Source organism: Chrysochloris asiatica, unplaced genomic scaffold (assembly GCF_000296735.1).
Source record: "Chrysochloris asiatica unplaced genomic scaffold, ChrAsi1.0 scaffold00121, whole genome shotgun sequence".
Taxonomy (NCBI): Eukaryota; Metazoa; Chordata; class Mammalia; order Afrosoricida; family Chrysochloridae; genus Chrysochloris; species Chrysochloris asiatica.
This window is the reverse complement of record NW_006408639.1, coordinates 4,532,144-4,541,183: the sequence shown is the minus strand read 5'-3', so window position 1 is coordinate 4,541,183 and position 9,040 is coordinate 4,532,144. Positions and strand designations below refer to the sequence as shown.

General features: G+C 38.5%; 1 pseudogene; it reads left to right on the top strand.

The window, feature by feature from the left end:
• Positions 1 to 6,485, top strand: part of LOC102839592 — a 62,683-nt pseudogene extending 56,198 nt beyond the window's left edge.
• The last annotated feature ends 2,555 nt before the right edge of the window (positions 6,486 to 9,040 follow it).

Sequence of the window (9,040 nt, the reverse complement as noted above, 5' to 3'; positions counted from 1 at the left end):
CCCCCAGTGAGATGGATTGGCAATGTGGAAGCATCAATGAGCTTGAGCGTGGCAACAATTGTGAGGTTGGCCCAGGATTGGGCTGAGTTTTATTCTGTAGTGCTTAGGGTCGCTATGAGTTGGTACTGACTCAATGGCACCTAACAATAACAAAAACACATACAGGCACAAAGTGGCTGACTTACACATTTTCAAAAGGGAATTTAGTTTCAGAGCATGCGGGGGAAGGTAGAATCCCCACTGAATAGTTTTCATTTTGTTGAGGTGGGTTTGGTGAAAGAAAATAGGGATAGGATTAGTATGATTCAATAGTGAGTAATTGTTATATGAACAATTGGCATGAGTGGAACATGGGACCCTAACCGAAGGAGGAAAGGACATCAAAGATGGAGGCAGAGGCGATGGCATGAAGACATAGAGCAGCTGAGGACTCAAGACTCATGGAAAGAGAAAGGCTGTGTGCTGGCAGCCAAGAGGCAGGCTTGCCTCATTGGTTGTTTAAATTATTATACATTTCAGAGTGTTTTGTGTACATAAAAAAAATGAATAAATAAACACACCAAAAAACAGAGGGAATAGAAACAAATATTGTTAAATGATGATGCAGGGGATAGTAACCATTGAAATGAAACAAAACACAATAGGATGAGTGCAAAACTGATGTTCTCCCATGTAAACTATCACTCAATTCACAATAAAAGCCTTAAAAAATAAAAAAGCTGTTTTGATAAGGAAGTGACAACAAATAGCAGCTGGTTTTGTGTTATGACACTAAGTTCTAGAAAAATTAAATTTTTCCAGTTTTAGTTGAATGCCCTCACAACTCTTTAATTAAGATTATTGTAGATGTACAAGTTATGAACAGTACATTTTCTCAGCTTGATTTTAAGGGATTATTTTTGGATAATGTTATTCCTTCTTGGGTCAACGAGAGAGGGTATACTTGTTATTACAAAAAAATAGAAATACGCATATTAGAAACTTTTTGAGGAATTTACAACCTAAAATACCATAAAATAGTCTTAGAGAAGCATTTGCTTTGAAACCCTGGTAATTTAAACTCTGAATACAATTTAATCATAATGTCTTTGTTGGGAAATTGCATCAGCTCAGGAGAATTTCACATTTTTAACTAACGTTATTGCTATGTGGGACCCTTTAATGTACATTAGTGGTTGACTTATTGTTAAAATGTGACCCTGATTAGGACCATAAAATCCTCACTTGCTTATTGGACCCTTTTATTCTTTTGAAGGAATAATAAAAATACACATGTGGATTTATACTTCAAATAACTAAGCATGAATGTATTTGTTTTTCTCCCTAATATTGACAGAATACTGCAGCCCAGCAACTTTTCTGAAACCTATTGTTACCTGAATAAGCCTTATTTGTTATTCATAAGCCTTCTAGTACTTACTACTTTTTCTTTTTCTTTTTTTTTTTAAACTCCTCCTTGTCTACAATTACCTCTTAAATGGTTCCAAATAAAACTTATTTAATTATCATTGCTATTACTTCCAAAATCATTCCCTGTAGTCAACGTGAAACATCACCAGCCTTTGTTACTATTTTGTGCTAAATAAGCACATTTACTGTGATCTATGTGACTAATTTCATTTACACACAGTCCCAGGTTATGAACATCTGACTTATGGACAACTTGTGCTTGCCCTCTGAAGCTAGGTAAATTTACCCTCACTTTGAAACTACTGAACCAATCCCTATTCGTAACTCATTTTCCAATACAATCACCTTTACTTGCTGTTTGAAAATGTGGCCATTTGAAAATCATTGGAAAAACTTTGCGTTGTTTCTTGCACTAAGGGAGGTGTGGAGAACTGTTATGTAGTTTTGTTTTTTTTTTGTCAAAATTTATAACATCATTCACGGGTTATACAAAATTATCAGCTTAAAAATCAGCCTGCTATATCTGGTCAAACGTTTAATTAAGTCATGAGTTGGAACCCACTTGAAGGCACTTAACAACAAACAACAAGGTTATCGCTGAGTCCTGGTATAGCATCGTAAGATAGGCCTTCAACCACAAGGTTGGTTTGAACCGCAAGGTTGACAGGTCAAACTAACCAACCGCTGCTCCTATGCAGGGTCTATATGAGTTGGAACTGACTCGACGGCACTTAAGAACAACAGCAATGTAACTGCAGTTGCTTAGACAGGGACATACCAAATGGTTTCTCGTTGGCTGGATGTTCCTCACCCCTGCACTAAGGTAACGTTAAGTAAAAATCACATGTGCCAACAAATTTAAATTAAAGACACACAAGGAATGAATGTATATTGTTCTTAACCCAGAAACTGCTGGCCTAAAAGAAATCTCCAAGCCCACTGACACCAGTCTTAAAAGGATTATTGGAAGACTTTTCTGCTATGTTCAGTACTTTATGCAATTTGTTCCTCCCTTTATTTGTTTCTTATATATCATAGAATGACTAACACAATAACACAGATGCATTTCTGTATTAAGCAACCTACTGTGAGAGAGATCTTTGTTTAAGGGAGTGCATTTCCCTCAACTTGTATGTGCTCTTGGTGGATCAAACATGATATAACTGGTTTTATTTATTTATTTTTTCTAGTTATGTTATTACTACTGAATATAAGTAAACATGAAATTTAAAAGAACAAGATTTGTAATTTTGACTTGGTTCTAAAGTATGAAGGTCCTGAGTTATTTGTATTTAATCTGCAGAGAGTAAATGAAAGTCTACTTCAATTAGTCAGTGAGATATTGTTTGGTCCTTGTTATCCAAATCCGTCAAAAGGTTAGAAGTGTGACGTTGAATGTCTTTGCTGATCCTTGAATAGAGGCTTCTTACAGACCACTTTGCCATAGGAGCCCTAGAGTAAACTGACTTCCATCTTGAGTGAATTTCCTGGGGGCATTATGAATCTTCTGTTAGTCAGCTTACACATGTCAAACATTGGGAATATATCTTCAAGGACCATTAGACTCACTGCTGAATAATAGCTAGGCAATCAGTGAATGCAGTGAAGGACTGAGAAGATATGGTCTTGGCTGACTGTGTCTTGAAAGTAGAATAGTATTTGCAAAGCATAGGATTCAAATGGAGAGTTCTTGCAACACAAGCCCTCAGCAAGAGTTCATGCCCTTGATGCAAGATTGATTATGAAAATCCCAGTAATAACACTACCTTGGAATAGCTTCTCTTGCTTTAGGCCAGAAAACCAAGAATTGCCTCCGAAGCAGAAACAGTTAATGAAAGGATATAGTACTAGAGACTCATCCTAAATTGGAGATTCTTCAACTTAATCAGAAAAAAGAAAACTGAATACTGGGTTACAAAACACGATAACTTTACTATGCAACTTTACCACAAGACTCGCATTCACTTACTTCATATAAAAATATTTGTTTGAGCATCTGCTAAAATATTGCTAGGATATTGTTATGTGGAGATCACTGTTTTCTCACCTTTATATATTGTATGTCTTTGACACTTTTCATTGTCTTCTAGTATGTGGGCATGTAATCGATGACTATATTATAACATGTTGTTACTATTATGTGCCGTCGAGTCAGCTACACTCATAGCTACCCTGTATAGAGATTCCGAGTAGTGGCTTGTGAACTTGAATTGCCAATCTTGTGATTCAAACTACCCTTGCAGTCCAGCGCATTAACCCAAAGCTCCATACCAGGCTTCCATAGCTATATTAAAATATTAGATATTCTAATAGACAGTGATTCAAAGTAGAGGACACTTTTCAATATAATTTGTTCAATATTTATTCCTTTTCTATACCCTTGTCTTTTTTTTTTTTTTGACTTTCAAACAGTATTTTCTATTTGTCTATGATTTCTCCCTCTATAATGTTATTGACATAAAGTGTTTGTCTATAACCCTTCCCCGTATCCTCATGTTTACAAACCAAATCCCTTAACGCAGGATGACCCTGGCAGTGACAATCAGGAAGAACACATTGAGAGTTTTGATGTCATCTTCAAATGATGCATTACATATAGTCCCAGAAATAGTGACAGAATGAAAGTTACAAAGAAATTTCCCCCTGACAGTCATTTGACACAGTAAGTCTCCCACTTACAAACATTTGGTTTACTGGCAACTCATACTTCCCCTGTAATGTTATAGAAATTTGCCCTTGTTTTAAACCAGTTGAACCAACCCCTAATCTCAACAAATTCTTCATCATAATTACCTTCACTTGCTGCATGTGCGGCTTTTAAATCCCCACAAAGGTTTGGAGCCTTTTTTTGCACTGAAGTATGTCTAAATAAGAAGCCCATGCACCTGTTCTAACGTGCCTACAAATACTACGTAAAGACTCACTTTGGAACATACCTCATTTGTTACTTTGAAACTGCATTGAAAACATTTCATAATTTAAAATATTTCATCATTTTACTACCTTCTTTGGTATATCTTCATCTTTAATATGCCAGAATGTTCAGAAAATCAACACATTATCTGTGTCTCATGACACAGAGAGACCCTGAATGAATCTATGACAGTCTATGAGTAACATACGAGAGGCCTTTAAAAAGTTCATGGAAAAGAAGAATTTAAGTGTAATGGAATTTTCCCACAAACTCTTTGTAGCTCCCTCGTACATATCCCATGTTTCCATATGATTTTAACTGTGGTGATTCTCTAACCAAACCAGTTGGTTATGTATTTATTGATGACTATTTTTCTTCCCTAGAGCCTATTGTTATTGTTGTTGTTGGTAAGTGCGACATTCAGTTTTGACCAATAGCGACCCTGTGTAGGGTTTCTGAGGAGTGACTGGTGAGCTTGAACCAGCAACCTTGCTGTTCAAACCAAGTTTATAGTCCAGCACATTAACCCACACCGCCATACCAAGACTCCTCTATGACCAACACAGAAGTATGTTTTAAACTCTAACAATAAGTTTACAGAACAGTAACAACAAAAAGTTTTAATTACAAGACTTAGCAGCAACTATGTTAATTATCTAAAACAAAACCAGTTGTTCTTGAGTAGAGGCTGATTATTGGAGAGCCCATGTATAAGAGTATAACTCTGCTTCATTGTTTTCAACGGCAGATGTTTTTGGAAGTAGATCAACAGGCCTTCCTTCCAAGGCACATCCAGATGGACAAAAAACTTTTTGGTTAGTAGGTGAACACATTAACTGCACCAATTAGAAACACAATGAGCAGTTGTTATTGTTGACAGGTGGCATCCAGTTGGTTCCAATTCGCAGTTACCCTTCAAATAATCAAAGGAAACACTTCCATATTCTGTGTCATTCTTAAATTGTTTCTATCTTTGAGCCCAATTTTGTAGGCACTGTATCAATCCATCTCATTGAGGGTATTGCACTTTTCTATTGATCTTTAACTGATGGAACGCACAGGAATGTTATTGAATACATCTGTGGAAAGAGACAATGAAGAAGCTCAATATCATCAGTCAAAAGAAGGCCAAGGGCTGAATACGGAGCACACCCTCCATTGTTCACATGAAAGTTTAGCCTGAAGCAGAAGAAAATTAAAACAAGTCCATGAGAGCCAAAATATGACATTAAGTATGTCTCACATAGATTTAGAGACCATCTCAAGAATGCATTTGGTGCAATAGACACTAATAACCAAAGACCCTAAGAGTTGTGGGATGGTTTTAAGAACACCATACAGGAAGAAAGCAAAGGTCAAAGAAAGAAAAGATCATTAAGAAAACAAAACAGGTCTGAGCTCCAAGCTCTGAGGGGCAGCTCAGCGTCGTAGCCTTCAGCACGTTGATGCTCAAACGCTTCAGAGAACCAAAGAATGAAAGACGTCCTTGAAAGATTTTTAGACACTTTCAAGCTAGCCACAGGAATGCTGTTCATCCACTTTGCAAATGTATACTTAGCAGAGGTTACCGAAGAGGACGCTTGTTCTCTGTACCTCATCAACTTTCTCCTGGATGTCACCATGGGCATGCTGCTCATCCACGTGGGCATGCAGGCTGTCAGTGTCTTGGTGGAGAGGCAGCACTGAGAGTCCTTGCGTTCGGGTGAATATGGAGACCTTCTGCAGTGTGGAGCCCCCGGGTCGGGCTGTGTGCCCTTGACATCGTGATTGTGATGTTTGAAAAATCCGTTGTCTTCATCGTCCTTCTAATACTTCAGTGGAAAAAGGTGTCCCTACTGAATCACATTGAAAACCCAGACCTGAAACTGGCCATTGTCATGCTGATTGTCCCCTTCTTTGTCAATACATTGATGTTTTGGGTGGTAGACAATTTCCTCATGAGAAAAGGGAATACAAAAGCTAAACTAGAAGAAAGGGGAGCCAATCAGGACTTAGGGAATGGGATCAAGGTTTGCTTGCATCCATGAGGAGCCCGAGTCTCAGATCCTGATGTCGGGCTGATGACGAGCTGGAGGACTCTGACGTGGATGAGGACCTCCGCAGACCGGCACCCCTAAAGCCTGTGAAGAAAAAGAAGACTCGCTTCGGACTGCCCGTATGACACATTCCCCTGCTGGGGATGACAGGGGTGAGGCCCAGCCAGCCGCTAGGCCAGCAGGTGGTCATTCCACAGTGTCCTCCTCCCTTCTCTCTCTGCCCTCTCCTTTTCTATCTCCACTCCTCTTACTGTCTCTGCCCACTCTTCCAGCTCCCAGACTACTGTGACTTAACAGAGGGGTGACCAACCAGTGCCCGAGGGGGCCGTGGCCCGCCAGAGGTCCCTGATTCAGTTGCACTACAAACACAACCAAATATGCAAGCAAGGAGTTTTGTTTGTTGTCCTGAACCGTTGTTGTGAGGGACCGAGGGCCCCTATTCTGTGTCTGACCGGTTGTCATTGTGGAAGAACACGCCCGTGAGCACACAGTGATTGGCACGTCCTTCACCAAGGCTGCAGGGAGGATGCAAATGAGACACATTTTCGGATAAGAGTCATTCATTGACCAAGTTGGAACCAGTTTGTTTTCTTACTCAAAATGGCTTTTGTAACTCTTGATTTCTAAAGTCGGTTTTATGAGCTGAAAAAAAAAAAAAAAAAGACAAGACAGAAGGAAAAGAACAAAATGAATGTCAGAAGAGACTGAAATTGCCTCTCCAGTGTAGAGAAGCTAAAGCAATTGGAAGAAATGAGGAACTAAAAGAGCTGAAAAGAAAATTTCAAAGGGCAACTCAAAAAGGCAAAATAAAGACATTATAATGAAATCTGCAAAGACCTTTAGTTAGAAACCCTAAAGGGAAGAACAAACTCAGCATTTCTCAAGCTGAAAGAACTGAAGAAAATATTTCAAGAGTTTCAATACTGAAGGATTGTATGAGCAAAATGGACTCCTGGTGTGATGCTGTGGATCAGCACTGGACTGCAAACCACAAGGCAGCAGTTCAAAGTCACCAGCTGCTCCTAGGAAACTCTATACAGGGTCACTATGAGACGGAACCAACTCAATGGCATTTAATAACAACAACATGGACAAAACATTGAATGATACAAGTAGTATCAAAAGAAGATAGAAGGAATATGTAGAGTCACTGTATCAAAGATAATTAGTTGATATTCAGTAATTTCAAAAGGTATTGTATGATAAAGAACTGATAATTCTGAAGGAAGACGTTCAAGCTTCACTGAAGGAATTGGTTAGGAAAAAAGAAATTCCAGAAATTGATAGAACAGATATTGAAACATTTGAACCAAATGATGCAGCATGATAGGCACTCAGTCATCTATGCCAAGACATTTGGAAAATGCCTACCTCACCAACCAATTAGAAGAGAACCATATTTGTGTCAATTCCAAAGAAAGGTGACCTAACAGAATGCAGAAGTTATCAAACAATATCATTAATATCACATGTAAGTAAAATTCTGTTGAAGATAATTCAGAAATTGTTGAGTCAGTACATCCATAGGGAGCTGCCAGAAGTTCAAACCAGATTTCTAGGAGAAAGTTAAACTAAGGATGCCATTGCAGACATCAGATGGAAAGTTTGAAAGCCGAGAACAGCAGAAAGAAGTTTACTTGTCCTTTATTGACCCTGTCAAGGCATTTGATTGTGTGAATTCTAACAAACTATGGATAACTCTGTGAAAAAATGGGTATTTCAGAATAATTACTTGTGCTCATGAGGAACCTGAGGCAAAGGAACGTGAGGCAATCATTTGAACACAACAAGGAGCTCCTGTAAGGTTTAAACTCAGTAAAAGTGTGTGCCAGGTTGTATCCTTCCACTATGCTTAATCTATACGCTGAACAAATGATCTGAGAAGCTGAATTATATGAAAAAGAATGTGGCATCAGAATTTGAGGCAGACTCAATAGCAACCTGTGGTGTGCAGATGATTCAATCTTGCTTGCTGAAAGTGAAGGGATTCGAAACATTTACTGAAGAAAATCAAAGATTACAGTTTTACGATAGATTGCACCTCAATAGTAAAGAAAAACAAAATCCATACTACTGAATAGGTAAATAACATCATGATAAATGGAGAAAAGAGTGAAGGCTAAAACTTCATTTTGCTTGGATCCACAATCAATGCTCATAAAAGCAGCAATAAAGAAATCAAACAATGTATTGCACTGGGCAAATCTGCTGCAAAGACGTCTTTAAAGTGTTAAGGAGCAAAAGATGCCAGTTTGATGACTAAGGTGCTCCTGACCCAAGTCATAATATTTACAGTAGCCTTATATGCATATGAAAGTTGGACAATTAGTAAGAATGACCATAGAAGATTTGATGCATTTGAATTATGAATATTGAAAGTACCATGGAATGCAACAAGAACAAACAAATCTGTCTCGTAGGAAGTACGACCAGAAAGTGCCTTATACGTGAGGATGGTGAGACTTTGTCTCTTGTACTTTGGGCATGTTGTTAGGAGAGTTCACACCTTGAAGAGGGGACCTCATACTTGGAAAAGTGGAGGGTCAGCCAAGAAGAGGAAGACCCTCAATGAGAAGGATTGAAACAGTGGCAGAGCAATAGACTGAAACCTGACAACAATTATGAAAATGGCCAAGACTAGGCAGTGTTTTGTTCTGTGATGCGCAGGTCATTATGGGTT